At 45.8% G+C, this 18,886-nt stretch overlaps 1 protein-coding gene and 1 pseudogene across 1 annotated transcript in view; one reads left to right on the top strand and one right to left on the bottom strand.

Annotated features, from left to right (window-relative positions):
- Positions 1-18,886, bottom strand: part of BRINP1 (BMP/retinoic acid inducible neural specific 1) — a 291,456-nt gene that overhangs the window by 166,480 nt on the left and 106,090 nt on the right. The window lies entirely within an intron of this gene.
- On the top strand, positions 9-136 carry LOC120914689 (annotated as a pseudogene).

The raw sequence follows: 18,886 nt of genomic DNA, 5'->3' as shown, positions 1-18,886 counted from the left end.
GTACAGTAAAAGCTTCTCGGCCTTTTGGCTAAGATCAAGTGTAGTAACTGTTCTTATCAGTTACCAGTGGAGGCGCTTTGCTACTGTCCTGACCTATGTCGGTAGGTTGGGGTGGCGGTGGCTATGCAAATCCACTGGTGTTATGGTAACCTGGAAGGTTAGTATCGTTAGGAACTGAGGCAGCCTGGTCACGTGACGTACCCCCCGTGCTTTGGACTGTTGAAGGGATCGTTTGGCGTTACATGTGAGCGGCGGCTCTCATCCCCCAGCGTATCCGACTAAAAGAACCGCTTCGAGCGGTGACAGGTCCGCAGCCTCAGTGCCGGGTGGGCACCCCCTAATGTAAGGAGCCATTTGGCAGATTTTTATGTCTATTTTAAAAATTTTAAATAAAACGGTATCACGCTATTTGGCTATCTGGCCTCTCTTCTTTTACATATAATCCCGTGTGAGGTTCCTGGATTTGCAAAGTGGTCTGTCCATATCTTCAAGTGTTGCAGGCACAATCCTGCATAAGCTTAGTTGACCATCTTTTTCACTAAAGGGGTCAACGAGCTCTGGTAAGAGCATACCTTATCTAAAACACCTTGGGTGGAATTGATAATCATACTGCAGCGGTGGTGGCATTTCTTCTTTCACAGAACTATCATTACAATTGGACTTTGTTCACTGTTTTATTTTTTATATTTGTTTGATCATATTTGAATCCACTCGCGTGGTTTCAAGTGCAGGTCGACTGCAACTGTTGGGACTTTTTCATATATTTTTTTGTGTTATTTATGTTGCAATTTTATTGCTAGATAGACACTTTGTTACGGCACTTTACCTAATGTGTATGGGCCTAGCGCCCTCTATTTATATTCTATCTTGTCCACATACCACTTGTGTTATTGAGGAGCAGCTTATTATTTATTTATTTACACTCTTAATATTTGTATATATCTATATATATATTTAACTGTTTTTTATTAGTTAGGCGCGGAATTTCACTTTACACAGGAACTGAAACCGGACTGCTCAACGAACGGAGGGCCCGGGATTAGGTTCTACCCAAGAAAGCCGGAAGGGTTACCCCCTGGCAGGGATGGAACTGCACTGGGCTAGCCGAAATCCGGTCTCTGAAAGAAGCCTGTGGTGCATGTGCTGCTGGAGTGGCAGCCCAGGGGTGAATTCATTCATACTGGCTGAGATTCTTTCATACTTCCAATGGAGAGTGGAAACAGACTATAATGGCCAGCACTCAGGTTGTCCACGAGCAACAGAATCCAGTCTTGAGCAGAGCCATGGGTCTGTGTGGTCAAGTGGTCAACCCCTCAGCCCCACCCCCTCCATTAGGCTGGGAAGGATAGGGGTTAATATCTGCCTGGCGAACAGCCTTAAAGGCACTGTTGGTCGAGTTCGATTGACAGGAGTTGGACTATAATGGCCATGAGTAACAGAGGTCAGTGCTAAGCAGAGCAATGGGTCTGTGGTCAATCCCTCAGCTCCCCCCCCCCCCATGGGGCTGGGAAGGAAGGGGTTAATATCTGCCTGTAGAAAAGCCTTAAAGGCATCGTTGGTCGAGTTCGAGGTGGTTGAGTCCTATTCATAACCTAACTATGTAACTACTTAACATGGCACAATCAAGCCGGAAAAAAAAGTAAAGAACGACCTCCCTTTTATCTGCTCAAGGAATCGGTACTCATTATCGCAGTAGCGTGGCAAGGAAAGATAAGCAAATCAACAAGCGATTTGCGTGCAAGGTGTTTTCAATGTTACTGAGTTTGCAAACAGCGCTTTTCAAATCTTAAAGGAGATAAAAATAGATTTTGCTCGTATAGCAATTTGTATTTTTGTAAACAAAAGCAAAACAGTTGCGAAAAATCTCATTAACAAGGCGGTCAACATTCTAATATCCTAGACAGAATGCTGAGATAATGGAAGCTTTTATCGCCCGTGGAAAGGAATGGCTCTTCACACCAATCTCACCATTGTACGCCCAATAGCCGTTGCTGTGGTTATGGCCAAGTTCAATGTCGCTTATCTAACTAGTGATCTTATTTTTTTGGACAGTATGTGTAAATCCAAGAGAAGAAAAAGACACATTTCTGTGATTTAAGTAAAAAATAAAATTTAGGTTGTGTGACAGACCTAGCCGGGACAGAGGCTTTTGGAGAGGACTGAATGCTAGCCTCTTGTCTTCTGATTATGGGTCCTGGATTTTAAGGGAACAATACTCTTTGCGAGGTGTGTGCCTGGGGACCTTGAAGTAATGTTACTTTGGATTCAAGTCCATGTCTCCCCAAAATACACAGACTCTGGGAACCCTGTATTAGCCATATTATAAATAGTGACTGCTTCATAATGTTGGGGCTCATAGACGATGCTGATGTCATCTACTCCAGCCACCTGTCTGTCTGTTGTCTGCTATAATGTTTTTATTGTAAATAAGGCTAGTATGGGCTCTAGGAGCCGGTTCAAACAGGGGCAACCTGGCTTACAGCGCGACTTTGCAAAGCAACTTACAACGCGACTTTAAAGTGGAGGTTCACCCAAAAAGTTAATTTTTAACACTAGATTGATGCTCATTTTGTGAAGGGGAATCGGGTTGTTTTTTTAAAATCGAAGCAGTACTTACCGTTTTAGAGAGATCTTCTCCGGCGCTTCCGGGTATGGGCTGCGTGACTGGGTGTTCTTATTTGATTGACAGGCTTCCGACAGTCGCATACATCGCTCCACGATTTTCCGAAAGTAGCCGAACGTCGGTGCGCAGGCGCCGTATAGAGCCACACCGGCGTTCGGCTTCTTGTGACGCGATGTATGCGACCGTCGGAAGCCTGTCGGAAGCCTGTCAATCAAATAGGAATGCCCAGTCCCGAAGACCATACCCGAAAGCGGCGGAGAAGATCTATCTCTAAAACGGTAAGTACTGCTTCGATTAAAAAAAAAACACCCGATTCTGCTTCACAAAATGAGCATCAATCTAATGTTAAAAAAAAATTCGGGTGAACTCCCGCTTTAAGGCCTCGTACACACGATAGCCAGAGGACAACGGTCTGAAGGACCGTTGTCTTAGGTTAACTGATGAAGCTGACTGATGGTCCGTCACGCCTACACACCATAGGTTAAATAACCGATCGTGTGAGGCCCCGTGCACACGTCCGAGAAACTCGACGGGCAAAACACATCGTTTTGCTCGTCGAGTTCCTTGTGAAGCCGCCGAGGATCTCGGCGAGCCAAGTTTCCTCATTGACTAACGAGGAAATAGAGAACATGTTCTCTATTTGGCCCGACGAGATCCTCGTCGGTTTCCTCGGCCAAAAGTGTACACACGACTGGGTTTCTCGGCAGAATACGGCTCCGATCGAGTTTCTGGCTGAATTCTGCCGAGAAACTCGGTCGTGTGTACGGGGCCTCAGAACGCAGTGAGGTAAAGCACAACGACCTGCTGAAAAAAACGAAGTTCAATGCTTCCAAGCATGCGTCAACTTGATTCTGAGCATGCGCTGGTTTTTAACCGATGCTTTTGCATACTAACGATCGGTTAGGCGTCCATCGGTTAAATTTGAAAGCAAGTTCCTATTTTTTTAACCGAAGGTTAAATAACCTATGGGGCCCACACGCGATCGGTTTTGACCGATGAAAAGGGTCCTTCAGACCGTTGTCCTCTGGCTATCCTATCGTGTGTACGAGGTCTAAGTTGCCTCAAGGACACGTGACTTTGGCTGTGGCCAATCACGGAATAATCAGCTCTGTGGGAGGGAGGGGTTTGCCTAAGTAAACTATTTTCTCTTCCTGTAAAGTTGTTTCAGTTAAGATGGTGATCCGACTTTGGAGGCAACTTCCATTGAAATCTATGGGTACAAGTTGCCTGCAAGTTGCCTACAAGTTGCCTTGAAGTAGTACAGGAACCTTTTCTGAGATCGGAGCAACTTCAGTAGTGTACATTAAGACGGCTCTCATTCACTTCATGTCGCGCGACTTGGGGCGATACAAGTCGGATCCCAAGTCGCGGTAGTGTGAACCGGTACTTAGATTTTTTCACCCAATGTTGTTTGTGTTAATTAACTCTGCTATTGTGTGAAGGTTTTCTGTGTTTCTATTTATGATAATGTTGATTGTGTCTTCTGAGCTAAAAGATGGCAAGTCTGTCCTAAAGGTCACGCCTCTGAGTCACCTAGGCTGTCTTAAGGATTAGATAATTAGCTCATGTTAATTAGGTTTCTGGTTACAGTTTGTATTGTCATCCTTTGTGTATATATTTGTGTAAGATCTCAAATTAAAAAAGGCTCTTCCTGATGTACAAATATAGAAAATAAATTATCGCGCTAAGTTAAACACTAATATAAAGCTGCAACTAAAAAGTGATATACACACCAAACAATCAATAGAAAAAATGTAGTTGCGCTATAATAAATTGAAAAAACTATATAAACTATAACAAGTGACAAAAAATATTATATGAAGCAATAACAGCTGTGTAAATCATGTGTTCAGTGAAGTCCAAAGATAAAACACAATTGAAATAAATTCTTCTGTAGTTCAATTCATAGTTCAAAATATTGAAAAAATCCACCACCAAAAGTGAAGACACCACAAGGAATGCAGGCTTACCAGATGGCAAGCAAAGATGGCTTGTGGCTGTAAACCCCAGCCCGGGCCTTTAGTCATGGACTGCAGCACACACCAGTGGAAATGGATCCTCAAGGCACAGATGTCCCCAGATGCATGGGATACCCAAAAAATAATGGGACTCACAATGGTGAAATACCGTAATATAAAGTGTAAAATTTTATGAGATAAAACACTTACAAAGGATCGATCACATAGAAGCATAAAAATAAAGCCGGCCGACTTAAAACGAACGCCAGTCCACTCAGACTGTCACGCAAAACGTCAGCACGTCTCCTCTCCCGATGCGCGTTTCGTCACACAAATGACGTCGCCTGGTGACTGGGTGGGTTAAAGAGTCTTGGATAGTGCTGGTTCTGGGCAAAGGATTTATTGACATCGGACAGTCCTGGGTTCGTCACAACTGGTTGGCAGCAGCGGGATCGTGCCAAGGTCCCCAATAGGTGAATACCGTACCTGGGTCCCCTACTAACTAGAGCTGCACGATTAATCATCAAGAATCGTTATCGCGATTTTTTTCCCCCGTTGCGATCTTCCCGATATTTGGTATGCAGAGAATTTTCTCTCTGCTCTCAACCATCAAAAGTCAAAGTCTGGGCAGTCTGCCAAGTTTTAAGACATTCTATCAGTGGAATGTTAAGTCTAAACATTGTATCAATTTGACTTTTACATCAAAGGAATAGACTTCTGTATGTAAATTGGGAACGTTAAATCACTTAAACACCAAACCTTTTTCTGACAGTCGTTGTTTTCAAGTTAAAATCTTTTTTTTTGCTAGAAAATTACTTAGAACCCCCAAACATTATATATATATATATATTATTTTTTAGTAGAGACCCTATTCTTTGCAGTACTGTAACAAGTACACAGGTCAGGCCTACAACGCAGATGCTAATGGCAAGGCAATAGTTTGGTCTGGTTAACCTTAAACAATAATGCCTCGTACAAAGGTACGGGATTTCCGACGGGAAAAGTTCACCTCGGAAATCCTGAGGAGAAAGCCGAGGTGGTTGTTGCAATATTTTATGTCGCACTGTATTTGTATTTGTATCTTTCAAATGCAATTTTTGGGGAAAAAATTACTTTAATGAATTAAAAAAAACTAACCAGTAAAGTTAGCCCAATTTTTTTTTGTATAATGTGAAAGATTTTATGCCGCGAGAATCGTGATCTTTATTCTAAGCACAAAAAATCGTGATTCGCATTTTGGCCAGAATCGTGCAGCTCTACTTCTAACCGAGTAAGACCTGGGATTGCCTGTGGGTGGCCTCAGTGTGCCATCATCATATGATGCCCCAGACCATAATTTGGAATGGTGACCCTGGGGATCCTACTAGAGACTCCGGAGAAGGAAAACTCCACTTCAAATTCAGAAACCAAGTAATGAATCTGAACTTTCATCAACCTAAATTCAAGATAAACTCTATTCCTTATCTTCATGCTGTGCTGTCTCTAGGCTAGTGACTCAAAAAGGACTGAGGATATTGGATCGGTATAACAGTCAGGCAACGAGCATTTGTGAAAAAGAGGGGTCAGCAGTGGCAGACCACATATTTCTTCTTTAAAAATAGTTCTGGTCTGTTGGGAATTTTTTGACCCAGTTTTATCTCAGGCAGTACAGATATGCATGGACCGCCTACAGATAACTTGCAAAGAATAGTTCAATTATATGAAATTGTAAGCAAACTCATAATCAAAGCTAATATTTTTTGTAAATATGTTGCAAAGTTTCTTACCTGGAGATTCTTCCAGTAATATTTCTAAAGCCTCGTACACACGATCAGTTTTTCCGACTGGAAAACTGTGTGGAAAGCTTTTGGCCGGGAATCCCGGCCTTGTGTATGCTCCTCAAGAACCCGTCGTTTTCCCTGACGAGATTCTTGGCAAGAATCTCTTGCCGTCCGTGTGTACACACTGACCTTTCAAAAGAACCGCGGTTCTCTTGAAAGGCAAGAACGCGGTGACGTCATCGCGTACGACGAGCATGCGCTCGTCACATTCAATGCCGTCGCCGCCATCTTGCTTCACCCTACCTATGCCGTGGAAGCTTCCGCGCATGCGTCAAAGTCATTTCGAGTAGAGGTGCACCGAAATGGAAATTTCAGAACCAAAACGAAACCGAAATAAAAAAAAATGTCAGGCCGAAACCGAAAATGACTTTTCTTTTCTTTTTTTTTATAATTATATGTTAACCACTTAAGGACCACCCCATGTACATATACGTCCACAATATGGCACGTACAGGCACATGGGCGTATAGGTACGTCCTCGCCTATTAGCGGGTGGGGGGTCCGATCGGGACCCCCCCCGCTACATGCGGAGGTCGGGTCCGCTCGGGGAGCGATCCGGGACCACGGCGCGGCTATTTGTTTATAGCCGCTCCGTCGCGATCGCTCCCCGGAGCTGAAGAACGAGGAGAGCCGTGTGTAAACACGGCTTCCCCGTCCTTCACTATGGCGGCGCATCGATCGCGTCATTCCCTTTATAGGGAAGACACGATCGATGACGTCATTCCTACAGCCACACCCCCCTACAGTTGTAAACACATACTAGGTGCACCCTAACTCCTACAGCGCCACCTGTGGTTAACTCCCAAACTGCAACTGTCATTTTCACAATAAAGAATGCAATTTAAATGCATTTTTTGCTGTGAAAATGACAATGGTCCCAAAAATGTGTCAAAATTGTCCGAAGTGTCCGCCATAATGTCGCAGTCACGAAAAAAATTGCTGATCGCCGCCATTAGTAGTAAAAAAAAAATAAAAAATAAAAATGCAATAAAACTATCCCCTATTTTGTAAACACTATAAATTTTGCGCAAACCAATCGATAAACGCTTATTGCGATTTTTTTTACTAAAAATAGGTAGAAGAATACGTATCGGCCTAAACTGAGGAAAAAAAATGTTTTTATATATGTTTTTGGGGGATATTTATTACAGCAAAAAGTAAAAAATATTGCTTTTTTTTCAAAATTGTCGCTCTATTTTTGTTTATAGCGCAAAAACTAAAAACCGCAGATGTGATCAAATACCACCAAAAGAAAGCTCTATTTGTGGGGAAAAAAGGACGCCAATTTTGTTTGGGAGCCACGTCGCACGACCGCGCAATTGTCTGTTAAAGCGACGCAGTCCCGAACTGTAAAAACACCTTGGGTCTTTAGGCTGCATATTGGTCCGGGGCTTAAGTGGTTAAAACACCACCCCCACCTCCTGCCACCATCACCTCCTGCCCCTCAACCTCCTGCCACAGTGCCACTATCACCTCCTGCCCCACAACCTCCTGCCACAGTGCCACAATCACCTCCTGCCCCTCAACCACCTGCCACAGTGCCACCATCACCTCCTGCCCCACAACCTCCTGCCACAATGCCGCAATCACCTCCTGCCCCTCAACTTCCTGCCACGGGGCCACCATCACCTCCTTCCCCACAACCTACTGCCACAGTGCCACCATCACCTCCTGCCCCACAACCTCCTGCCACAGTGCCACCATCACCTCCTGCCCCACAACCTCCTGCCACAGTGCCACCATCACCTCCTGCCCCACAACCTCCTGCCACAGTGCCACAATCACCTCCTGCCCCTCAACTTCCTGCCACGGTGCCACCATCACCTCCTGCCCCACAACCTACTGCCACAGTGCCACCATCACCTCCTGCCCCACAACCTCCTGCCACAGTGCCACCATCACCTCCTGCCCCACAACCTCCTGCCACAGTGCCACCATCACCTTCTGCCACCATCTTCTTTATTACCTTGAAGCAGGGCTAGACTCTGGGCTGGACTCTGGGCTGTGCTGTCACAGTTCCGTCCTCTGCCTCTGCCTATGGCGAGTGTCACTGCCAAAGTGTTCCTCCTGAGTCCTCCTGACTCAAACGGCTATTCAAAAATGGCACCGGGTGGCGCCATTACGTACCTGTGCATGCGCCGCCCGACCGAGCGGATACGAGCTTTCCCGAGCCCGACCGGCCTCCTGATCGAGTCAGGAGGACTCAGGAGGGACACTTTGGCAGTGACACTCGCCATAGGCAGAGGACGGAGCCGTGACAGCCCAGCGGCCATAATTTTTTACGGGCATGTCGCCAAAACAGCTGTTTTCGGACGATATATCGGTGCATCCCTAATTTCGAGCATGCGCGGGTTTCCACGGCGACAGGTAAGTATACACACTCTCGGGTTTCTCGTCGGGAAACAGGCCGACAAGAATCTCAACGAGAAAAAAAGAGAGCAGGTTCTCTTTTTTTCTTGTCGAGATTCTGGCCAGATTTCCAGATGAGAAACCTCAAAGCCTCGTACACACGAATGGTTTTCTGTGCAAGAAGCAGTTTGCACTTCACACTTTAACCCCTTTTGCCTGTAGAACCATTTTTTATTTTCATTAGGGTTATCCCGATACCACTTTTTTAGGACCGAGTACAAGTACGATACTTTTTTCTATGTACTCGCCGATACCGAATACCGATAAAATGTGTCCCCAAATGCAGCCATGTCCCCCCACAAATGCAGCCATGTCCCCCCTACAAATGCAGCCATGTCCCCCCACAAATGCAGCCATGTCTCCCCACAAATGCAGCCATGTCCCCCCCATATGCAGCCATGTCCCCCCCATATGCAGCCATGTCCCCCATATATGCAGCCATGTCCCCAAACATATGCAGCCATGTCCCCCCACATATGCAGCCATTTCCCCAAACATATGCAGCCATGTCCCCCCACATATGCAGCCATGTCCCCAAACATATGCAGCCATGTCCCCACAGATATGCAGCCATATCCCCCACATATATGCAGCCATGTCCCCCACATATATGCAGCCATGTCCCCCACATATATGCAGCCATGTCCCCCACATATATGCAGCCATGTCCCCCACATATATCCAGCCATCTCCCCCCACATATATCCAGCCATGTCCCCCCACATATTGCAGCCATGTCCCCCCACATATTGTAGCCATGTCCCCCCACATATATGCAGCCATGTCCCCCATATATGCATCCATGTCCCCCCACATATATCCAGCCATGTCCCCCATATATGCAGCCATGTCCCCCCACATATATCCAGCCATGTCCCCAAACATATGCAGCCATGTCCCCCATACCTAATGATGATGCCCCTGCCGTCGCGTTAATCACTGTGCGGCAAACATTACAGGCAGCATTCGTTTGAATAGCTGTTTTCCCAGCCACGCCGTGTAAAGGACACTCCCCCTTGCTCGGGATTGGACAGATCCGTCCAAGGGCGAGTGTCTATACATGGCGTGGCGGGCAAAACAGCTATTCAAACTAAAGGTGCCTGTAATGTTCACAAGTATTCTATTTAGGCATCGGGGTATTTGCTGGAGTACAAGTACTCCCGCAAATACTCTGTATCGGCCCCGATACCGATACTGGTATCGGTATCGGGACAACCCTAATTTTCATGCACGTGCTAAAAGGCATTTTTTTAACATGAAAACATCCTAAGGATGCAAATCTATCTAGGCCTTATCGGTAAAAGTAAAGGCCAATGTAAAGAGTAAACTTGCCCCAAGCAGCCAATCAAAATTCTTAATTTCACCAAGCTTGATATCGGCAAACTAAAACCTGAATGGTTGCTAGAACGTATTGCTCCCCGCACACCCTCAACAGCTAATTACATGGCTTTGAATATGCCTGCTCACGTTCCTTTACAAGGTCCAGAGGTTAATGGATTCTACACGAATCATCCTCTAGGTATAGACGCCACGGCAAGGAAAACAAATTAAAATGAAAGAGCACAGTGAGGGCTAGAAAAACTGCGATGTGAACCAATATGAGAACGCGCTGACTCTACGAACTATAAAAAATATCTTTTGTCAATAGGCAAGTTGGCATTGAATAGAATCGTAAGAGCTTGGTGGTCTAGATCTCCAAAAATCTCTAATTGGATGGATAGCATTTGCACGGGTAATTAGATGGGCTGTTCTTTAGTTACACAGACCCCTTATCTAGGTTTGTAATAAATAATTATTAATATGTAAACTATCTTATCATTACTAAAGCTGTATGGAATATTGGTGGTCCCTAAATACCCCCTGAGGAAGTCATTGTTGGCGAAACCTGTTGGCCTCAAGTACTGATCACCTATTATATATATATATATATATATATATATATATATATATATATATAAGGAGGTCAGTGACCATTAAACTTTTACTGAACCCTTAATTTGTTTAGTTGTTGTTTATGTAATATTTTTTTTATATATATACAGTATATATATTGGGCCAGATTTACAGAATAAGTACGCCGGAGTATACTTTCAAATTTGCCGCGTCGTATCTTAATTTGTAATTCACAAACAAGATGCGACGGCATTTGGCTAAGATCCGACAGGCGTACGGCTTCGTACGCCTTCGGATCTTAGGATGCAATACTTTGGCCGCCGCTGGGTGGAGTTTGCGTTGTTTTCCAGCGTTGGGTATGCAAATTAGCTGTTTACGGCGATCCACGAAGGTACGCGCGTTCGTCACATTCTCTTACGTCTGTTTTCCCATCGTAAAGTTAAGTGTGCTATTTAGATGGTGTAAAATTACACCATCCATGTTAAAGTATGGCCGTCGTTCCCGCGTCAAATTACATTTTTTTTTTTTTGCGTAAGACATCGGGAAATACGAAAGTACGTTACGCACGTCGCCGTTCAAAAAACACGTTGGGGCGCCGTAATTTCGCGCAAAGCACGGCGGGAAATTTCCAAACGGAGCATGCGCAGAACGTTTGGCGCGGCAACGCGCCTAATTTAAATGGTACACGCCCCATTTGAATTAGGCGGGCTTGCGCTGGACGGCTTTACGATACGCCACCGAAAGTTTACACGCAAGTGCTTTGTGAATCAAGCACTTACGCTGGAAACTTGCGGCGGCGTAACGTAAACGGGATACGATACGCCGCCGCAAATGTACATGAATCTGGCCCATTGTATTCTTCATTTTTTTTGGGCAACGCTATAAACTCAATTACCCTGTTGTCACCAAACTCTAAAGAAAAAATCCCCTCCCTACCCTCAAAAAAAAGTTTGCACTAATCTACACACTCACCCCCTAAGTACAAATCCCCTCTGCAAGCCAAAATTCTCCCCGAACAAAAATGCAAAACTTCCCCCCTCCTCCCAAGTACAAATCTCCAGCAAAAACATTTGCCCCCCCAATCCCTCTTCCAAACTCAAACCCATCCGCCCCCCCTTTATTTCTCCATCCTAGCACAAAACCATCCCCCCAAAAAACCCCTCCCAGTACAAGTCCTCTCCACCCCCCCCCCCACAAAATTTTCCCTCCAAGCACAAATCCTCACACACACCCCCCCTTACCACAAATACTCCCCCTCCCCCTACCCCCGCCTAGCTGTAGCGGTTGGAACTCACCCATTCAGCGCCACACTTCCTTAATGCCAGAGACACCCACCTCTTCTTCCCTCCTCCCTTTTGGCTGTCTTGATTGGCTGTTGTGGAATGATGTCACTCCCCACTCAGGCGCAGGAGTTCAGTCATCCTGGCACATAGGCAATTCCCTTTTCTAACTCAAACCCCCTCCCCGACTAATCACTCCTTCCTAGCACTAATCCTCCCCCCCCCCCCCCAAATGGTGTCCCGCGATCAGTCACTGGAGCTGAAGAACGGGGAGAGGTGAGTGTAAATAAACCTCTCCCCGTTTGTCATGGAAGGCGTTCTAGCAGTATGGCCATCAGTAACAATGGCAGGAGAATCCAGTCCCGGCGCGTGCGCGGTGGCACGCGGTGACGGCGTTTGGCGCCAAAACACTCTATTTAAAGCAGCCAGGTCCCTCACCACTCGGCTGTCCAGTCTACAGCGTGCCCCTTGAGTATCCTGTATCTGTGTACCTGTTTGCATCCTGATTACCTGACCCGGCTTCCTCTGACCACTCCTGCCTGCCACCTGTCCCTGATCCCGGCTACATCTGACCACCGCACCTGCTCAGCCCCTGGCTCTGTTCTCTGCCCGCCTGTTATACCGACCCGGCCTGGACTTTGACTACCCTTTGGATTTTTCTATGGCTTCTGATCTGCCCGTCTGTGCCGCGCCTCTGCTCCAGCTTGCCGTTGGTATCCTGCCAGGACCTCGGTGCACCTTTCTACTTCCAGCCCGCTACTCAGCTTACTACCAGGCCCTTGTGTCCCTCTGAACTCCTGACCCCTGTCTACTCTACCAGGGGCTCCTGAGTCGGAGGCTTACGAGAGGCCGCTCCCTGCACGTTGGGCTCCACTACCAGGTACGTGACACCGTTCTTCTCTGTGGTAGTGTCAGTGATCGTCTGTTCCCTGTCATAGGGAACGACGGTCAGTGACGTCACACGTCCAGCCACGCCCCCCTACAGTAAGAATCACTCCCTTAGGTCACACTTAACCCCTTAGCGCCCCCTAGTGGTTAACCCCTTCACTGCCAGTGTAATTTTCACAGTAATCAGTGCATTTTTATAGCACTTTTCGCTGTGAAAACTACAATGGTCCCAAAAATGTGTCACAAGTGTCCGATGTGTCCGCCATAATGTCGCAGGCACGGAAAAAATCGCTGCTCGCCATCATTACTGGTAAAAAAAAAATATATTAATAAAAATGCCATAAAACTATCCCCTATTTGGTAGACGCTATACATTTTGCGCAAACCCATCAATAAACGCTTATTGCAATTTTTATTTTTACCAAAAATTTGTAGAAGAATACGTATCGGCCTAAACTGAGGGAAAAAAAATTTTTTAGATATATTTTTGGGGGATATTTATTATAGCAAAAAGTAAAAAATATTGGCCCATATTCACGTACGGCGGTGTAACTTTGTGTGGGCGTAGCGTATCTTGTTTACGATACGCCGCTGCAATTCAGAGAGGCAAGTGCAGTATTCACAAAGCACTTGCGTCCTAAGTTACGGTGGCGTAGCGTAAATGGGCCGGCGTAAGCGCGCGTAATTCAAAGTAGGCTGGTAGGGGGCGTGTTGTATGCTAATGATTCGTGACCCCACGTAAGTATCCCAGTGCCCATGCTCCAAATTACGCCGCAAATAGTCAATGCTTTAGACGTCAACGTAACTTACGCACAGACCTATTCACGTACGACTTACGCAAACGACGTAAACGATGCAAAATTCGACGCTGTTCCGACGTCCATACTTAACATTGGCTACGCCTCCTATAGCAGGGGTAACTTTAAGACGGAAAAAGCCTTACGTAAACATTGTAAATCAATGCGCCGGGCGCACGTACGTTTCAGAATCGGCGTACCTAGCTCATTTGCATATTAGACAGGGAAATATACGGAAGCGCCCCTATCGGCCAGCGTAAATATGCACCCCAAGATACGACGGCGTAGAAAACTTACGCCGCCCGTATCTAGGCAAAATTCATGCGTAACTGATTCTAAGAATCAGGCGCATAGATACAACGGCGCACATTTGGACTTACGATGGCGTACGTGGAGTTACGCCCGCCGTAAGTCGTTTGTGAATCTGGGCCATTGTTTTTTTTCTTCAAAATTGGCGCTCTATTTTTTTTGTTTGGGAGCCACGTCGCACAGCCATGCAATTGTCCGTTAAAGTGACGCAGTGCCGAATCGCAAAAACTGGCCAGGTCCTTTACCTGCATAATGGTCCGGGTCTGAAGTGGTTAAGTCCTCATATCTATTCCTACATCGTTGACAGATATTTTGTTTTCCGTTGTCGCAGGTTTGCTGCTTTTGCTACTAGAAGGAAAAATCTAAGTAAGCTCTCTTTTTACGTCAATCACAGATCCGGGGCTCGCTTATAAGAAAGCTACCTGTGGAGACGTCTCTAAGAGAGATGACACATCAGTGTTGTACGTATCAAAGGCCCACCGCAAACATTTTTGTCAGGGTTTTTCTGAGGTGAAAAGAATGATTTTCTACATGTAGCATTATGGATATGTTGATATAAAAGTTACTCTGGGATTATTATCCAAGCAAGCTCACGGGAAATTAAATGGGCTGCCCGTGCGCGCTTCTCCGGGATGGGTAGGGTGGTAATCAGTGACGGTGCGTCCATCGTGGGCGCAGGAGCGCCGCCCCCTCTCTCCTGCACCCGGCAACACTATTCGGGTGTCCGGCCCCTTGTTGAGCGCCGGCCATCTGAATTACAGCGGTGGGGGGTGTTTTGGAAGTGCCTGATTAGAGCCAGAGGCTCTAATACAGGGATCTTCAAACACACGGCCCTCCAGAACTACACCTCACATGAGGCATTGTGAAACTCTGGCATTCACAGACATGACTAGGCATGATGGGAATTGTAGTTCCTGAACAACTGGAGGGCCGTAGTTTGAGGACCTCTGCCCTAATAGGCTTCCTGATTAGAGCCTGTGGGACCTAATCAGCTTCCAAATGGTTAACCAGAGGGCACACTGCTGTGGGTTCCCTGTTTATACAATACTGTGTTAGGGAATCGTTTCCCTAACACTGACCCGCCTCTCAGCCAATCAGGTGCACCGGGTCTGGTTACCGGTCAGTTGATTGGCTGAAGCGACATGCGCTGTGATTGGATGCCTATCAGGCGTCCAATCATAGCAGAGATGTCGTCCAGGATGGGAGAGGACATCGATGACGCGGAGGGAGCGTGGAGGAGGATGGCGCTGACCCATTTGATGTTGAAACTGGCTGCATTTGAGGGGAAACTGGCTGCATTTGAGGGGGAAACTGGCTGCATTTGAGGGAAACTGGCTGCATTTGATGGGAAACTGGCTGCATTTGGGAGGAAACTGGCTGCATTTGAGGGGCAAACTGGCTGTATTTGAGGGGGAAACTGGCTACATTTAAGGGGAAACTGGCTGCATTTGAGGGAAACTGGCTGCATTTGATGGGAAACTGGCTGCATTTGGGAGGAAACTGGCTGCATTTGAGGGGCAAACTGGCTGTATTTGAGGGGGAAACTGGCTGCATTTGATGGGGAAACTGGCTGCATTTGATGGGGAAACTGGCTGCATTTGATGGGGAAACTGGCTGCATTTGATGGGGAAACTGGTTGCATTTGAGGGAAACTGGTTGCATTTGATGGGAAACTGGCTGCATTTAATCGGGAAACTGGCTGCATTTGATGGGAAACTGGCTGCATTTAATCGGGAAACTGGCTGCATTTAATCGGGAAACTGGCTGCATTTGAGGGGAAACTGGCTGCATTTGATGGGAAACTGGCTGTATTTGATCGGGAAACTGGCTGCATTTGAGGGGAAACTGGCTGCATTTGAGGGGAAACTGGCTGCATTTAATCTGGAAACTGGCTGCATTTGAGGGGAAACTGGCTGCATTTGATGGGAAACTGGCTGCATTTGAGGGGAAACTGGCTGCATTTGAGGGGAAACTGGCTGCATTTGATGGGGAAACTGGCTGCATTTGATGGGGAAACTGGCTGCATTTGATGGGGAAACTGTCTGCATTTGAAGGGGAAACTGGCTGCATTTGAGGGGGAAACTGGCTGCATTTGAGGGGGAACTGGCTGCATTTGGAGGGGGAACTGGCTGCATTTGATGGGGAAACTGGCTGCATTTGAAGGGGAAACTGGCTGCATTTGAGGGGGAAACTGGCTGCGTTTGAGGGTAAAACTGGCTGCATTTGATGGGCAAACTGGCTGCATTTGAGGGGTTAACTGGCTGCATTTGATGGGGAAACTGGCTGCATTTGATGGGCAAACTGGCTGCATTTGAGGGGCACAGTGGTGTCAATTGATGGGCACAGTGGCTGCAATTTATGTTTTTTTTTTCCAGTTTGTTTGCGTCCCCAAAAAAAATGTGAGCACCAGCCGCCACCGGTGGTAATGGAGGGTTCCCCAAGCGAAAGTAAATGGTAAAATAAAATCCTTAGGACTGATAGGCAACAATGTATCAAATTTGTGTTCATGGGTTTGGATAGACTTTTTTTACGAATACTGAGCTGTAATTATTACCATCTTTTATATCTGAGTTCAGCTTTGGATTATCTACTAGATACAATCAGCAAAACTGCTCAAGTAGTCGAAACTGAAGACCTCAAAACACAAAAACGCGTTCACCGCAATAACAAAAGAAAATCGTAGAAATCCAAAACGTACTTTTCTATTGCAATTGGCAAGTCACGGTTCTTGTATTTCGTTTTTTCGCAATGCTTAGAGAGCAGATTAACCTTTCCGGTCAATAATGTGGCTCCGGGCGACTTAGACAAGAACTGAAATGAGTCGCTTTCCTTCTGCTTCACCCAAACTATTCTTGCTAATCACATCACTTATTAAGTGATTCTAATATTGATCCGCAAGGCAAAGCAGCTACAATATTGTCAATGTATTGTCTATAATGGTTACAGCACCGGCATAGGTCAGAGGTTCTAACCCATTAGATCAGCCGTTCTCAACCAGGGGTTCCTCCAGAGGTTGTTGAGGGTTCCTTGTAAGGGACATTCTTCTCACTGATCACCAATGTAAGGAACATTCTTCCCACTGATCACCAATGTAAGGGATCATTCTTCCCACTGATCACCAATGTAAGGGACATTCTTCTCACTGATCATCAATGTAAGGGACATTCTTCTCACTGATCACCAATGTAAGGGACATTCTTCTCACTGATCACCAATGTAAGGAACATTCTTCCCACTGATCACCAATGTAAGGAACATTCTTCTCACTGATCACCAATGTAAGGGACATTCTTCCCACTGATCACCAATGTAAGGGACATTCTTCTCACTGATCACCAATGTAAGGGATATTCTTCTCCCTGATCACCAATGTAAGGGACATTCTTCTCACTGATCACCAATGTAAGGAACATTCTTCTCACTGATCACCAATGTAAGGAACATTCTTCCCACTGATCACCAATGTAAGGAACATTCTTCCCACTGATCACCAATGTAAGGGACATTCTTCTCACTGATCACCAATGTAAGGGACATTCTTCTCACTGATCACCAATGTAAGGAACATTCTTCTCACTGATCACCAATGTAAGGGAGCATTCTTCTCACTGATCACCAATGTAAGGGACATTCTTCTCACTGATCACCAATGTAAGGGACATTCTTCTCACTGATCACCAATGTAAGGAACATTCTTCCAACTGATCACCAATGTAAGGAACATTCTTCTCACTGATCACCAATGTAAGGAGCATTCTTCCCACTGATCACTAATGTAAGGAACATTCTTCTCACTGATCACCAATGTAAGGGACATTCTTCTCACTGATCACCAATGTAAGGAACATTCTTCCCACTGATCACCAATGTAAGGAACATTCTTCTCACTGATCACCAATGTAAGGAACATTCTTCTCACTGATCACTAATGTAAGGAACATTCTTCTCACTGATCACCAATGTAAGGGACATTCTTCTCACTGATCACCAATGTAAGGGACATTCTTCCCACTGATCACCAATGTAAGGGACATTCTTCCCACTGATCACCAATGTAAGGGACATTCTTCCCACTGATCACCAATGTAAGGGACATTCTTCCCACTGATCACCAATGTAAGGGACATTCTTCTCACTGATCACCAATGTAAGGGACATTCTTCTCACTGATCACCAATGTAAGGAACATTCTTCTCACTGATCACCAATGTAAGGAACATTCTTTCCACTGATCACCAATGTAAGGAACATTCTTCCCACTGATCACCAATGTAAGGGACATTCTTCTCACTGATCACCAATGTAAGGGACATTCTTCTCACTGATCACCAATGTAAGGAACATTCTTTCCACTGATCACCAATGTAAGGGACATTCTTCTCACTGATCACCAATGTAAGGGACATTCTTCTCACTGATCACCAATGTAAGGGACATTCTTCTCACTGATCACCAATGTAAGGAACATTCTTCTCACTGATCACCAATGTAAGGAACATTCTTTCCACTGATCACCAATGTAAGGAACATTCTTCCCACTGATCACCAATGTAAGGGACATTCTTCTCACTGATCACCAATGTAAGGGACATTCTTCCCACTGATCACCAATGTAAGGAACATTCTTCTCACTGATCACCAATGTAAGGGACATTCTTCTCACTGATCACCAATGTAAGGGACATTCTTCCCACTGATCACCAATGTAAGGAACATTCTTCTCACTGATCACCAATGTAAGGAACATTCTTCTCACTGATCACCAATGTAAGGGACATTCTTCTCACTGATCACCAATGTAAGGAACATTCTTCCCACTGATCACCAATGTAAGGGACATTCTTCCCACTGATCACCAATGTAAGGAGCATTCTTCCCACTGATCACCAATGTAAGGGACATTCTTCCC

The sequence above is a fragment of the Rana temporaria genome, chromosome 9 (assembly GCF_905171775.1).
Source record: "Rana temporaria chromosome 9, aRanTem1.1, whole genome shotgun sequence".
Classification (NCBI taxonomy): domain Eukaryota; kingdom Metazoa; phylum Chordata; class Amphibia; order Anura; family Ranidae; genus Rana; species Rana temporaria.
The sequence above is the reverse complement of the archived record's forward strand: the minus strand, read 5'-3'. Positions and strand labels throughout refer to the sequence as shown.